The sequence below is a fragment of the Aquarana catesbeiana genome, linkage group LG02 (assembly GCF_042186555.1).
Source record: "Aquarana catesbeiana isolate 2022-GZ linkage group LG02, ASM4218655v1, whole genome shotgun sequence".
In the NCBI taxonomy this organism is placed as follows: domain Eukaryota; kingdom Metazoa; phylum Chordata; class Amphibia; order Anura; family Ranidae; genus Aquarana; species Aquarana catesbeiana.
Genome location: NC_133325.1, coordinates 261263938 through 261277709, shown reverse-complemented (window position 1 = coordinate 261277709; position 13772 = coordinate 261263938).

The window sequence follows — 13772 nt, the reverse complement described above, 5'->3', positions numbered from 1 at the left end:
ATATCTGTCAATTATTAAGACATTTATTACACACAGCATGGGCATTCTTAGAATTACACCCCAAAACACGCTGCTATTTCTCAAGCGTATGGGAATACTGCATATGTGTGACTATGTGAAGTGCTTATAAAACAAGGAGTATCTTCAAACTTTCAAGGTGCATAAAATACACACCGTATTTCCTTTTTTTTACCAAAACCAGTTTATTGAAATTGAAAATGTTTCCGTACAGTAAATGACCATTTATCAATCACACAGTATAAAGTCATGATTTCAAGCAAAGTGGTGATATAAGGTATTCAATGTACAGTGCATAGCATAAACCATGTCAAAACAGAGATAATGGAACAAGTAACAAGTAATAGGTAATCCAGCATCAAGTTTGTGGTGGTTTCTTAGGTAACTGAAAAAATAATAATTGTGAAAGGACCTCTGCGCTACTATACAATGACTGATAAACTACCGTGAATTAAAACTTGGGTTTACTGCTGCAAAATCTATAGTGTACACATGACCACCACAAAACAATGAATAAATAAATAAATGATTTTGCTCCAAACACAAGAATAAACCTAAAATAAAATAAAAACGTATTCACATACGTGACGTTGTGTAAAAGTGTGTACTAAGTCACCAAGTGATATTAATGAATATACGCATCCGATGAATAATCCAATAGTGAAAATAAGTGACATAAGTAGATCACAACATGTTGATAATGCTGGTAAAAAACAAAAGTTCATTGGTGGAAATGAATCATCAACAAGTATAACATCAATGGTGATACTATTTATAAAAGTTCTTTCATGCTTGCAATGAAAAAATATCTGTGCACAAATCTCCATGCATCCGTGCTCACAGTGCCCTTACCTTAAGGGGCTTAAATACAAGCCCTGTAGAAAGTGCTGGGTGATGGTGGAGATGACTGTTCTGGATGCCGCTGACTGATGTTGGCTGGCTTTAGGTGGATGGGTGTCCGTGGTGAATCCTCATCGGGCTTAGTTCAAGGTTCCGGACATAGTGCCAAAAAGAGAGAGAAGGGAAAAACCAGGAGGCCTCCAATAGTGTAGTATAAAAAATAATTATTGGAATAAAAAATATTTATTGGAATAAAAAAACGCACTTTGCATACAGTGCATGTAGTTTTACAGTGTGAGGCGGTGCACCACCGTCACCTAGTGCGATACTTCCGGTCCACGATGTCAACAACCGTGTCAAAGGGTGTTGACTGCTGGGTGTGTTGGCTAGCTGTGATTCCTATGCGTTAAGTCACGTGACCTCGTGACTTCCTCAGGGGACCTGAGAAAGTCACAAAGTCACGTGACGTAACGCAGAAACATTGTCAATAAACAGGCCAGTGTCAGCACAGGTGGCAGGCACTGGCCTGGTGAAACTAGGTTCAAGAAAGGAAGAGTAAGTCCTGGAATTCACACATCTATGGTGTCGAATGAATGGAGTGGCAAACAAAGCCTGGATTTCACCAGGCCACGTCATGCCACCAACGTGTTTCACTCTGCCCCCGGAGCTTAGTCACGGGGATAGGGAACTCATGCTTATGGGGAGAATTTAAGCATCATCAGGGAATCAGGGAGGCTATAATGGACTTTAATAGTACAGTACAAAAGTAAAAAATAACAATCTTAATACAAAAGTTTGTTTTATTGCAAAATTCATTATTAAATTACATGGCTTTAAAAAACAATCAGCGGTAGCTCTATAAGTCACAAATAATGTGACACTTGAATGATTATACCATCTATGTATTTTAATTGCTCAACATGTTTAGCGGACGAAGATACAGCTTCTTCAGGTTTATTATACACATACATATGCTAGCAGCGATTACCAATTTCAAACTATAAATAAAAAAGAAACATATATTCATCCAAATATTTATCAAAAACAAGTTTTAATAAAAACACATTGCATTTCATGTGGTGGTCCATCAGATGGGTCAACTTACCCAGAGTGCAGCCAGACAGGCGACCCATAGGAGGAGGGAGGCCAAGCCCCAGTGGCCATGGGAGCCCCACACACAGACAAACCAGATTATATTATCTAAAAAAAAATTGATCGTAATAGTGTCCATGAATTGACTATAATAGTCAAAAAAGGAAGAAGATGATAACAGCTGTTTATATCCTACCAGGGGAATCAATGTACAAATCCAGAAAACAATATGCCTCTACAGGGATCTAAACATCCTAAAAAGTAGAAAAAGTCTACTATAACCCATATTACAAGAAATTAGGGTAGAGCAGTGCTAGACCATTTTCACAACAAGATAATCATGTGTTTTACCTCATGCGATTAATGAGTCACAAAAGACCACCTATACCATTTGGTATTGAAGGGAACAGGAGATACAGTGGGGATGGAAAGTATTCAGATCCCTTAAATTTTTCACTCTTTGTTATATTGCAGCCATTTGCTAAAATCATTTATGTTCATTTTTTTCCTCATTAATGTACACACAGCACCCCATATTGACAGAAAAACACAGAATTGTTGACATTTTTGCAGATTTATTAAAAAAGAAAAACTGAAATATCACATGGCCCTAAGTATTCAGACCCTTTGCTGTGACACTCATATATTTAACTCAAGTGCTGTCCATTTCTTCTGATCATCCTTGTGATGGTTCTACACCTTCATTTGAGTCCAGCTGTGTTTGATTATACTGATTGGACTTGATAAGAAAGCCACACACCTGTCTATATAAGACCTTACAGCTCACAGTGCATGTCAGAGCAAATGAGAATCATGAGGTCAAAGGAACTGCCTGAAGAGCTCAGAGACAGAATTTTGGCAAGGCACAGATCTGGCCAAGGTTACAAAAAATTTCTGCTGCACTTAAGATTCCTAAGAGCACAGTGGCCTTCATAATCCTTAAATGGAAGACATTTGGGATGACCAGAACCCTTCCTAGAGCTGGCCGTCTGGTCAAACTGAGCTATCGGGGGAGAAGAGCCTTGGTGAGAGAGGTAAAGAAGAACCCAAAGATCACTGTGGCTGAGCTCCAGAGATGCAGTCAGGAGATGGGAGAAAGTTGTAGAATGTCAACCATCACTGCAGCCCTCCACCAGTCGGGGCTTTATGGCAGAGTGGCCCGATGGAAGCCTCTCCTCAGTGCAAGACAGATGAAAGCCCGCATGGAGTTTGCTAAAAAGCACCTGAAGGACTCCAAGATGGTGAGAAATAAGATTCTCTGGTCTGATGAGACCAAAATAGAACTTTTTGGCCTTAATTCAAAGCGGTATGTGTGGAGAAAACTAGGCACTGCTCATCACCTGTCCAATACAGTCCCAACAGTGAAGCATTGTGGTGGTTGTATTATGCTATGGGGGTGTTTTTCAGCTGCAGGGACAGGACGGTTGCAATCGAAGGAAAGATGAATGCGGCCAAGTACAGGGATATCCTGGATGAAAACCTTCTCCAGAGTGCTCAGGACCTCAGACTGGGCCAAAGGTTTACCTTCCAACAAGACAATGACCCTAAGCATGCAGCTAAAATAACGAAGGAGTGGCTTCACAACAACTCCGTGACTGTTCTTGAATGGCCCAGCCAGAGCCCTGACTTAAACCCAATTGAGCATCTCTGGAGAGACCTAAAAATGGCTGTCCACCAACGTTTACCATCCAACCTGATAGAACTGGAGAGAATCTGCAAGGAGGAATGGCAGAGGATCCCCAAATCCAGGTGTGAAAAACTTGTTGCATCTTTCCCAAAAAGACTTATGGCTGTATTAGAGCAAAAGTGTGCTTCTACTAAATACTGAGCAAAGGGTCTGAATACTTAGGACCATGTGATATTTCAGTTTTTCTTTTTTAATAAATCTGCAAAAATGTCAACAATTCTGTGTTTTTCTGTCAATATGGGGTGCTGTGTGTACATTAATGAGGAAAAAAAATGAACTTAAATGATTTTAGCAAATGGCTGCAATATAACAAAGAGTGAAAAATTTAAGGTGGTCTGAATACTTTCCGTCCCCACTGTGTATAGAGTTGTTCCAAAGATTTCCTAAAGCTTCCAAAAAGTCTTTGAAAGTGATGTAGAATCATAAGATAGTGTAATACTAATGATAATACAATGACCAGATGGATCTAATGATTATATATATATATACCTCCAAACAGCTATTGTTTTTTCAAAACTTTAAAACAATAAAGCACAGAAGAACCTAAATATTAGAATGCTGGGTGGAGGGATATGGATATCCACTGCTGTTCCCAATTAGAAAGCCCTGAAGAGAGGCAGAGAAAGGAAGAAAAAGTGGGTAGTGAGGCAAAGATTTATTGTTCACCAATAGCAAACTGAGGCTAGGTCCATAATGCACCTACCGTTCAACAGGATATAGCTTTGACGAATGCAACTCTGGTAGCAACAGAGAGGCTGTGACATTCAGCCTCTCTATTTATGTATGTCTATGTGTAAGGGCTCCTGCCCGGCACCAATTACACCGCCATAATGGTGTGTGACGTCACTGGGCCCGGCCCATAGTGCGCACTCATGGGATTCGTGCGTGTGCGATGTCCCGATTAAGGCATTTGCATATTACAGACGAGAGGTCAGTCGATGCATTGCCTATGGGACAGTGAGGCTTAGGACACAACACCAGTAATTCCCCACTACCTTCCAGAGCCACATACCCGCTGGGATCCAACCAAAACCAGGCCACCACACCGGAAGCTACATCATGGGAGGGCAAAAACATGGGGCATCCATGATGGAAAAGGGCAATCCCAAAGGAAAACCAGGAAGCAAGGGTGCTCCCTGGTGTATTGCACAAATAGGGCACCCTATGAGGCCATCACCCATGAAACCTCTTTGTGAGAAACCATCACATGAAGAAATAAACAAAACATAACAATAACATAAAAAACTTGATCATAAATATACAGTAAGGTAAACAACAATTTCAGAATAATGCCTGTATTGCATCTCAGGGGCCTTTTCATCCATATAAGACATTTTTCCATCTTTATGCACCAGCAGATGACAAAACAGTAAAAGAAATTTTGAACCTGTGGTGCTATTCCTCAGTAGTAGGACGCCCTTTGTGTTCGGTCCTGGGGTTGGATCTGTGCATCCCTTGATGTGAAGCATTGGCCTATTGACCTGATCCCTGGCGGCAAACTACCCATTCCCATTTTTTTTAAGTTGGATGTTATTTGATGTTGGCTCAGGAGTTACACAATAAATACATCTCACCATCAGCCCCTGAAGAAGAGGTTTCATTACTTACAACCTTGAAACGCGTCAGACCTTCATGTCTTAGCCCACTGCTTAGACAGTTGTGTGTGGTGTTTTTCAGTATCGTTGTACTAGATATATGTATACTCTCTTTGCTACCATCTGACCCTATTTGCATCCATCTCTTTTATATTTGTCACGTTTTAACTTTTTGTAATTAATTTATATTTTTGATTTAATTATTGTTTGAAGACTCCTGCCTTTTAAAGTCCCACAAGAGGAAATTTCCCATTGTGTAGTCTATTTAGGGATGTGGGCAGTAGGTCTTCTTCCACTTAGCTCTTGACACTACTACCATTCTTACTACAACTAGTCATGGACATTTAGATTAGATTTTTAAAGGGTTAATTTAACTTTACAGAAAAAATGTAACTAAGACTTCACTGTATACCCTCTCCAGCTACCCCAGGTCCCTGCTCTACTTACCTGCAGTGATGCTCAGCTGTCAGCATCCCTGCAGCTCCTCCCAGTGATCTGGGGATTTGAAATTCCTGCTCTTCTCCCTCTTCTTTCTGTGGCACTTCCATGACAGACCATAGCGATTCACCGTGACTGCACTAACCAATCACAATCTCTCTTGTCCATCCTAGAAGTGCTGCACAGATAAAAGCAGGGATTTCAAATCCCTGGACCACTGTATGTGTTGCCATTTGTATAGTGACTTTATTGCAATAATATGGAGTTAAATATATTATTTAAGAGCATATGTTTACAGAGGCTCTTCCCCTTCATTGATATGTAAGTAAGGCTACAAAGGTTTCTGGTGTCTAGGAGGACTTAAAGGCATGCACCCTCCCTACCTGGGCCAGAAATAATCAGTGGATGTTTGTTGTAAAGGAGCTGGCTGCATATGCTTCTGCTTTGAACAGAGCTTGGGATGGAGTCTCTGATCTTTCCTCAGATTTTAGTCTCAAAAGTTTTAGGTTCAGTAAGGGAGAGATGCGGGCAGTTGCTGTGTTTGGTTTGCACTTCCTGCATGCTCTACATATTGAATCTGAAAAGAGGGAAAAAACAGAATTAGAAAGAAATTTACTGAAGGAGCAGCTTGCAGTAGCATCCAAGTGTTTGGAAGAAACTGCAAGCAAGGCAAAAGATTTAGAAAGGAGGGTAATCAAAGTTAAACCTGCAGTGGCTTCGAAGTGTGTTCAAACCCCTGTAGGCCGAGCTGAAGATTTGAATGAGCGGTGTGCAGCCCTCATAAACAAGTCTAATGATGCCCTAACAAAACACAAAGGCCTGAAGCCTGTAAACAGAAGTAGGACATGTGCCACTGTTACTTCCCATAAGCGGGAAGCTCAGGATTTGATCAGCTCAAATGGCCGAGTCAGATACAAGGAAGGCAAGGCCTTTGATCTCCAGGAGACACATGTGGATTGATTTACTTAAGGTGGGGGTCTCTAGAGAGGAAATAGATGGGATTCCTACACCAGCATTGCTTAAGAAGTGGAAGCAAGTGGTTGGAAATGGTAGATTCAGTCACATTAAGTGTTTCTAACAAAAATGTGGGGTTCTTGCGAGCCACAAGTGGACCAATGCCTCTAAGGAGTGAATCAACTATTTTTAAGCAGCAAACACTTCACCACGTTTCATTCCATGTAATTAAATATATAAAACCAATTGTGCCTGCGCTAAAAAAAAAAAAAAAAAAAAAAATATATATGAACTGAGAAAAAATATATAAACTGAGAAAAAATGATTGTGCAGAAATATTAAATTAAACAATGATAGATATGCTAATAAAAACATACATGTATAAATATATATATAAAATGTGCAATCCTTATATATAAAAACCTCAAAAATGCATACGCAAAAAAGTGCAATCCTTATACAAAAAGTTGAAAGTGCATCAAGTGTTGATAAAAGTCCTGTCCTGATGAAGGAGAAGAGTCTGTCTGGAGGTGATGTGTGTATGGGGACAGCAGATTGAATATACAGCATTATATCCTGAGTGAGCCCAGGAGTGGCCCCATTGCGTGTTTGACACTGTTTAACTACCGTGTCACACGAATAGAGGTGAGCGCAAGCACAAGTGGGGGATCACGGGAGAGCACATCTAGTTTGTTGTGATTTGGACACCTTTCAGGAGAAGCATGATGAACACTGAATTCATGGACACTGTTTATTTACACTTCTTTGCTTCAGTTTGAATTTGCTGATCATATTTTGTTTGGACACTTGAATGTCACAGGATTTGCACTTAGAATTAAGTTTTATCCACACTTGATGCACTTTCAACTTTTTGTATAAGGATTGCACTTTTTTGCGTATGCATTTTTGAGGTTTTTATATATAAGGATTGCACATTTTATATATATATTTATACATGTATGTTTTTATTAGCATATCTATCATTGTTTAATTTAATATTTCTGCACAATCATTTTTTCTCAGTTTATATATTTTTTCTCAGTTCATATATATATATATATATATATTTTTTTTTTTAGCGCAGGCACAATTGGTTTTATACATTAAGTGTTTCTGTTGCCATAAAATGGGGCATTTTGCAAAAATGTGCCATGCTATGAAGACTGGACAACAGCAGGCCTGTGTTCTTCCCAGGACAGCACAGAGAGACGTGCAAGTTTATTTGTTACGTTGGAAGTCAATGCCTTTCCGTGAAAGTGTTTCAAGGCAACAGTGGGCACTCTACAATAGTTTTGCAGTTAGAGAAATGTGAGCAGTGAGCTATGTTTTTGGCACAGTTGAAAGGAACATATAATCTGCTTTGTCTCTTACTCTTTTCAGGTACTGAGCATCGAGAGGTGGAGCAGGCAGAACAGATGACCATACTAGATGGGAGGAGGCAGACCAGATGAGAGCCTGAGGAGCGTGCTGATGATTTCCTGATGGTGGCTGAATTGGAGTGGACTTTCATCTGAGCATTTCCCTATGACCAAGAGTACAAGAGACTTTCATCTGGGACTTTCTTAACACAAACTGTCAAAGACATTGTTAACCTGCTCAAAAGTAATGTTGCAGCCTTCCAGGGCCAACAAAACAAAAGTCTGACTGCCCAGAAGATACAATATGGGGGGTTTATTTCACCCTTTCCTGGACAAAAGGCTTTGAGAGATGTTGAAGTTTCCTATATTAGGCTATAAAGTCAAGAGGTGGTGTGTGTTGCGATGGCCATTTGTATAGTGGCTTTATTGCAATAATATGGAGTTAGATATATTATTTAGGAGCATATGTTTACAGAGGCTCTTCCCCTTCATTGATATGTAAATAAACCAGTTGGATATGCAGGAAGTTAGTGGGGGGGGGGGGCTTGGGGTCTTTGGAAAGAAACATGTGGTCGGACAGGAGATGTTTGGAAGGACGATGGAGTAACACATGGCTGCTGGAAGCTGGATAACTTTGGAGACATTTTAAGTTGGACTGAGCAAGGAACCATGAAGGACATTACATCTTAAACCCTAAGTTGAGGAACTGTTTTGTTTACTTAATGCGTACATGTGTATTTGTAGGCATATTTTTGTAAGCTATGAGTTGTGTTGTGTTGTATATTCTACAGTTGTATATGCAGTTTTTCCTATTTAGTAAAGCTCTGATACACTATAGAAGTCTAAGCTTCCTTGGTTTTACAGCAAGAACTTTAATAGATAGACGCAAAGCATAACACTGTAGCAGTTGTAGGGACACTGCCAGCTCAGCATCATCAGAGGTAAGTACTAGACATGTGCATTCCGTTTCATTCCAAATCGAAATTCGGATGAATTTTCTATTATTCGGAAATTCGGATGTATCAGAATTTCCACATTACAATAGTAACGAATTTAAACGAATCTGAAATAACGATTTGAATTTTAAAAAAGCAAATGAAATTCAGATCCACTCAAATTCAAAAACAAATTTGAATCGAATTTGAAAAAATAGATATCAATTTTCTAAAAAATAGTGAATGAAACAGAATATAAAATAATAAAGCAATAGAATAAAAATAAAAGAATAGTAAAGAATAGAGTAGAATTTAATAGAATGTAATATAATAAAATAGAACATGACCATCTTCCGAAATTTGAATTTCGAATAGTATAAATTCGAGAATAGATTGGAAAAGGGTTCAAAACAATGGAAACTAAAATAATAGTACAGAATAGAAAAACAATAGAACATAATAGAATAAAATATAATACATATTATATTTTATTCTATTCTGCTCTATTGTTTTTCTTTTCACTTTTCTTTTCTTTTCTATTCTATTCTAATCTTTTCTATTCGAATTTGAATTCATTTTATCTGAAATTCGAATTTTGTATAGAATGAAATTGAATTTGAATAGAAAAGATTAGAATAGATTTGTTTCATGTTCAAATTCGAAATAATTTCGACTGAATTCGAAAAAGTTAGAAAAAACGTGATCAAATTCTATGCATTATAAAAAATTTGTCTGAATTCGTAGTAAACTATGCATAACCATTTTCTGAAATTCAAATTTTGTTTAATATGAAATCAAATTGGAATAGAAAAGATTAGAATAGAATAGAAAATTTGATTTCATTCTATATGAAATTCGAAATTTCGGAAGATATATATTTCTGTTATATTGTTTTTCTAGTCTATTCTTTTTATTATTTTCTATTCTAATCTTTTCTATTCGAATTCAAATTCATTATATACAAAATTCGAATTTCAGAAGCCATCTCCCAAAATTTGAATATCATATAGAATGAATTTGAATTTAAGTAGAAAAGTATATAAAATATATATATATATATTTTTTTATTCTATTGTTTTTCTAGTCTATTCTTTTCTATTCTATTCTAATAGAAATTCGAATTTCAGAAAATGGTTTTATATATATATATATATATATATATATATATATATATATATATATATATAAAATAAAATAGAAAATAATAGAAAAGATTAGCATAGAAAAACAATAGAACAGCATAGAAAAAAGATTATATATATATATATATATATATATATATATATATATATAACCATCTTCTTGAATTTGAATTGAAACATTAGAATACAATAAAAAATAATACATATATATAATATTTTTTCTATGCTATTCTATTGTCTTTCTATGCTATTCTTTTCTATTATTTCTATTTTATTTTAATCTTTTCTATTAAAATTTGAATGCATTCTATACGAAATTTGAATTTCTTATAGAATTATTTCGAATTCAAATAGAAATGATCAGAATAGAAAATAATAGTTTAATATATTCTATTGTTTTTCTATGCTATTTTGTTCTATTATTTTCTATTCTATTCTAATCTTTTTTATTCGAATTCAAATTCATTCTATATGCAATTTGAATTTCTGAAGATGTTATATATTATATTATATTTTTTCCATGCTGTTCTATTGTTTTTCTATGCTATTCTTCTATTATATTCTATTTTATTGTAATCCTTTCTATTCAAATTTGAATTCATTCTATACGAAATTCGAATTTCGTATAGAGTTATTTCAAATTCGAATAGAAAAGGTTAGAATAGAAAATAATAGCAAAGAATAGCATAGAAAAATAATAAAACAGAATAGAATAAAATATAATATATATCAGATTTTATTCTATTCTGTTCTATTGTTTTTCTAGTTTATTCTTTTCTATTATTTTCTATTCTATTCTAATCTTTTCTATTGTAATTCTAATTCATTCTATATACGAAATTCAAAATTAGAATTTTGGAAAATGGTTATATATATAAATAGAATGAAAATGAATTGGGATAGAAAAGTCTAGAATAGAAAAAACAATAGAACAGAATAGAAAAAAAAAAAAAATATATATATATATATATATATATATATATATATATATATATATATATATATATATATATCCATCTTACAAAATTTGAATTTGGTACAGAATGAATTCAAATTAGAATAGAAAAGATTAGAATAGAATATATTTTGAATTTTTTTTCTATTCTGTTCTATTGTTTTTCTATGCTATTCCTTTCTATTATTTTCTATTCTAATCTGAATGAAATTTGATTTCATCCTATACGAATTTTGAATTTTGGAAAAAGGTTATATATAGTTTACTTTTTCAAATACGGTCTAATTTTTTCAAATTCGGTCCAATTTTTTCTAATTTGATAGTTTTTTTCGAATTCGGTAGAATTTTTTTTTTCGGTCGTTCTTTTTCAAGTTTGATTGAATTTTTTTCAAATTCGGTCAAATTTTTTGCAAATTCGGTCAAATTTGTTTGCATTCCAATACAAAACGAAACGAATCCTGAAAACTAATGTAACAAATGCAATGAATTTAACTAAACAAATTTAGTTAAATAATCGAAACAAAATGAAGCAAAATTTTCCATCCTGCACATGTCTAGTAAGTAGAGCAGGAACTGGAGGTCTAGTTTACCATTATATTTTTCTTTAAAGGTGAGCTAGCACTTTAAGTGCTAAAGCTAAAGAGTGGGGGTAGATATTATTTTCTCTTCAGTCCACCAAGGAATTTAAATTGAACCTGGAAGCTTATTTTATTTGATTCTTACCTTAGCTTAGACACTTTATTAGCAATCATCCCTTTTGGGGACAGGCAGTGACCAACTTTTTGTACTTGCTTTACCCCATACAGGAATAACCTCTCAGGAATGGAAATACCAGAGCTAACTGTTTTTCTTTAATGAGTAGAGGAGAGCTTGCAAGGGGTACTTGCTTAAATGACATGTTTAGTGAAATGTTATAATCATCATTGTTTTATTGATTATTTCTGCTATATTTCATCTACACTATAATTCTAAAACTAGCTGCTGAGGTTGTCTTTTATCTTTTGCATTCATGCATGGTTACCTGGGAGGCATCTGCCCATACCACCACCTGAAAAATGACAGCATCTCCATCTCAGGAGATAAAAATGCAACAGCTTGACCTCACCAATCTGGATTCCATTCTGTTATTCTATTTTCCAAGATGAGGGGGGGGGGGGGGGGGCAGGACACTATTTGGTGATGTATTTAGTGTTCTTCCAAAGCTGAGGGGTGAAGGATCATTGCAGCACAACACTCGTGGTTTGAAAGTAAAATCCTGGAGGTTTGCTGAAACCATTTTGCATCCTTGTTTGTTTAATACCATTTTGAGCCTCCCTAGATGTGTTTGTCCAACCAGATCAAGAGTGTGCTTGGATTCAAAGTACAGGAAGGAGAAAAGAGATGTGGTGGTGGGGGGGTTGGGCCCTTCCAATCTCTCATAAATGGGTATACGATCTTTGAAGAAGGCCGTTAGTTCAGAGATTAACTTACAGAAGGTAAATACGTTGGACCTAATGATTCACAAGGCTTTTGCCATCATATTTTCAACAGATTTTATTTGCCATTTTTGTGAAAATTTCCGGCATGTGCTTTGCTATGCTGCTCAAAATATGTTAACCTCCCCCCTACTTTTCCTTAGTCATTTCAATTTTTATAGGGCTCATAACTGTTCGTATGTGTTAGACTTAAAGTGGTTGTAAAGGCACAAGGTTTTTTTATCTTAAGATAAAAAGCCTTTTGTGTGCAGCAGCCCCCCTCAGCCCCCCTAATACTTTCCTGAGCCCATCTCAATCCAGCGATGTGCACGAGTGCCTTGGCCGTCTGGGACTCTCCCTCCTGATTGGCTAAAACACAGCAGCAGCAATATTGGCTCCCACTGCTGTCAATCAAAGTCAGATAGACAATGAGGAGAGAGAATGGGCGGGGCCTAACTGTGGCTCAATGTCTGAATGGACTCACAGAGCTGCAGCTCAGCTCAGGTCCCCCATAGCAAGCTGCTTGCTGTGGGGGGGCGCTCAACAGGAGGGAGGGGCCAGGAGCTCTGACGAGGGACCCAAGAAGAGGAGGATCCAGGCTGCTCTGTGTAAAAAAACACTGCAAAGGGCAGGTAAGTATACCATGTTTGTTATTTAAAAACAATAAAATAAATGAGACTTTATGATCACTTTAAGTTCATTTGGACACTAGATATGACAACATGAGCATTCACCTATGCTAACATTTCCAAGAATTGGTATTTTATGTTTCCTTTCTGGATATGTAATTTTATTATAATACTGTTACACCCAGGGATGTACTTTTTATCTATGCTAATTACTAGCCTTAGAAAAGTTGTGCACATAAAAAAAAATTCTCAGAGCAATAGCCATATTTGATAGTTCTTACAGATGTGTTTAAGTAAAGCTTAAATTGTGCATGACAAAACATTCATATTCTTAGAGAAGAAAGGAATGGTCCACAATTTCAGGACATTAAATGGTGCCTCATGTAAGGATATATTGACCTATTGTATGACCAGCTGAGGGGAATGGGGTCAAATGAGGCTACAGGTACCATTAAAAAAAAAACGAGAACAATAGCTATATTTGATTGTTCTCAGGAAGCAAAGAGTTTATATTCAAGGGTGTGGTCCCCTTTGCAAGGACACCATTTTCTGCCTATTCAAGTGCTTGTGTAAAGAAGCCCATATGTTATGCATTTTCCCAACCAGCAGGTTGAAGAAAATAAAATGCCTTGATTTCCCCATCCACACATTCAAAGTGGATGGGGAAATCCCTCC